The sequence below is a fragment of the Pelobates fuscus genome, chromosome 2, assembly GCF_036172605.1.
Source record: "Pelobates fuscus isolate aPelFus1 chromosome 2, aPelFus1.pri, whole genome shotgun sequence".
In the NCBI taxonomy this organism is placed as follows: Eukaryota; Metazoa; Chordata; class Amphibia; order Anura; family Pelobatidae; genus Pelobates; species Pelobates fuscus.
Genome location: NC_086318.1, coordinates 426,593,553 through 426,596,897, shown reverse-complemented (window position 1 = coordinate 426,596,897; position 3,345 = coordinate 426,593,553).

Sequence of the window (3,345 nt, the reverse complement as noted above, 5' to 3'; positions counted from 1 at the left end):
TCTTTATTTTATTGGTGCATGTAAAATCACATATAGCATACCATGCCACAACAGCAAGAGAATGCAGAATCAAACAACTATTTGCAATAGTCAGGCATTGGTGAAAACGTTGCACATTTTTTTTTTTTTTTAGGGTATAATCGCTTGACACAGAGTTATATCCAAACTGAATATTAATACAAATAAGAGTAAAAAACAGGATCAGGTTAGGTAAACTTAGCAAGTTGAGGCACATTAACCCAGCCTAGGCAGTTACAATAATCGTAGCCAAGTAGTTATGGGCTAATCAGGAAGACAATTATGTAAAGTATTAGACTGAGTGTATACTGGGTCAGCATGTCTAACGTGGCGGGTCACGTTGGGGTTTACTAGCTTGCGGCGTTAAACATTTATTTCTGCAGAAGTAAGTGAATGTGGGATCCTGCATTCGCTTAAAACATCTGCTCTTAACATTCGCTGGTAACAATTGCAACAGGATTAGCATGTAGCCCAAAAGCAGGTAAGGCAAAATGCATGGCAAACTATGTGTGGTCGCTGATTAAATCTTAGAGCTGTAAAAATTGCCTATGCCTCGGGGTCTGCCTCTGGGTTAACATTCACAAAGAATTAGCATAATAACGCTTGGCAAAAATGCAATCGAAATAAAAAATAAAATAACACCATGAGCGCCAGTGTGCAGAGAGACTGTTATATACAGAGTATGTGTATTAACCGCACAGGTTATGAAATATATGCTCATAACTTTACAGTCTCGTGGGTAGTCTGCTGCGGTGTGCCTCTCAGGATTCACCCCTTGCGGATCGGTCTCAGGGACAGGTTCATCCTATGCCAGCAGGGGACACAACACAGTCTCTGAGTGCAGGGGCCCACTGCATGTCATCTTGCTACGACATGCTCCGGTAGGTTGGGGCTCGCAGCTTGTGTGTTGCGCTGTCCATCTCTTCAGGTCGTGGCTGTGGTCCTGCCTGAGTGCGCCTGGGCTATTACTTCGGCACCATTTTGAGGCTCGGCATCGATCCTATCCTTCTCCGCCGCCATGATGGGAAACCAGGGATGCATGCTTAAGTGGAGAGCTTGTGGGTAGGTAGTATTCCCTGCATTCGCTTTCCCCAGTGAGCAGTATCTGGCGGGTGCTCCCTTGGTGCTTGTGTCTCCATTTGCCTTGCTGCCAGTTACCTCCAGAGGGCCTCAAGCACGTCATCCAGCCGTGTGAGACACGTCTCAGTGTCCCCGCAACCCTGTGCGTTGGTTAGGTGCTGGTCGGCCATCTTGGGGCACACCGTCCGGACCGCAATGCTCGGCTGGACCGGAGTGGAGGTGTAGTAGTATGCGGTGGTGATAGCACGTGGGGGACCGGGATAACCCCCCCGGTCCAGAGGGGGGGGGGGGGGTGGCCGAGCGCCGGTCGGAGAACCGGGCGAGCGGCCGTCCCACCCAGGCTCAAGCTTGTAGGCCTCAGGCCTCCATCGGGTTACTGTGGTGCCGTTGGGAGTCTTGTCGGGTATCACCGGAATCCCCATAGCCTGAACTGTGCTGTAGTCATATTTTCAGGTTACTGTCTGCTTGTGGTCCACAGTTAGCTCCGATTTTTTAGCTCAGAAGCGGGAGCTCAGACGAAACACGTCTGATCCGACCGGCGGTCAGGCCCCGCCCCCTGGTGCAAGATATTTTAGTTTCATAGACATGTGTGCACGTGAGTGCTCCAAAAAACAGTTTGATAGAATATCGTTTAAGGTTTGCACCAAATTTTGGGTCAAGCATGTCAGGGTCTTACCTGAGTTGGGAGTCTGTAGCGCAGATATGTCGCTCACCCTTGCAGATAGCCACAGGCCGAGGTGGTCAGGTAAGAATTCACCTGGCCTGTGGGTCTGTGCACGGGGGCTGTGCAGGATGCAGTACCAAAGTCGCAGGACAGGCAAGGACAGAACCAGCAGGATAGTCGAGGGATAGCCGAGGTCAAAGGATGCCAGAGGTCAGAATAACGTAGTCACAAGCCGAGGTCAAATATACGAAGCAGAATAAACAGGAACACTGGTACGACACAGGAACACTAGATCAAAGACTTGACAATGAGTGCAGGGCGAGGCTGGGTTTAAATACCCTGCTAATGAAGATCAGAGTCAGGTGAGAAGCAGACAAGTCTAGGTGCAGCCCCCGGTGAAGTAGCCAAGCCAGGATGAACAAGGCCGGAATCAGAAGTCTCTGGTAAAGCTGCTGTGGCTCAGAGGCAGAGAGCAGGACTAGGATAGATAAGTACCCCGGTTCTAGTCCCCTGTTGGGAATTCCAAGAGCGACCACGTCTTGCCGTCTGTCTCACAGGTGAGTACCCTGACAGTACCTCCCCCTTCAAAAACGACCTCTGGGCGTAAGCAGGCTCCTCATTGAAGTAATCCGTCTCACCAGAGTCACTCTCAGAATCCGTCGAGTCCCCATAGTGAAAGTCCTCAGTATGGGATCCCTGATTAGTTCGGGATTTCCCAGTACCAGCTTCTGGTACAGCTGACGATCGGTCTAGGTTCCGGGTAGGGGTGACAAAAACTTCCACCACTTCGGGAGGGACAGTGCTCGCAGCTAGCAGTGCTTTTTCGAACACTTCCAGGTCTTTTTTACAGACCGTAGTGCCATTAGAAGCAATGACACAATCCTTAGGTAAATCCTTTTCAAGTGGGCAGGAAGTAGTGGTGGTAATACAGGAAGCAACTTTGGTAGTAAAGGCAGACGACTCTGGAGCAGGAGGTCTAGGAGGGCGAACAGGACAAAGCGTGATGAAGTGTCCACCTTCTCCGCAGTAAAAACACAGACCATGGCTTCTCCTTCGGTCCCTCTCTCCCGGTGTGACTTTGCAGTGGACACGTCCAATTTGCATAGGTTCCTCAGGATCAAGTTGAACACAGGATACCTCTGGAGTTCTCCTGGGAACTGGATCATAAGAGGGTATCACTGGGGTGTGGTGACGTAGACTCCGCGATTTTTTAGTAGTTGGAGCTGGCTTGGGCTTAGTGATCCTGCACTGTGAGTCCAAAGCAATAATAAAGGACTCCCAGCTGACAAGGACAGGACTCTTCCTCTGCAACATTTGGTAAGACCAAGCTTTAATGCGTCCCGACAACAGGTTGATAGCCGCTCTGACCCTGATGAAATCCGTGGCGTAAGTTCGAGGCTTTAAAGAGAACAATACCTCGCAATCCATCCTGAATGACTGGAAGGACGTGTAGTTACCATCAAATCTGTCGGGCATGATGACAAAGGGTTCCGGAGCTGGTTGTACTGCGCCTTTAAGAGAAAAAAGTTCCTGCTGCAACTCCGAAACAATCTGGGCCAGGCTGGACACTTGCTGGAGTGAGG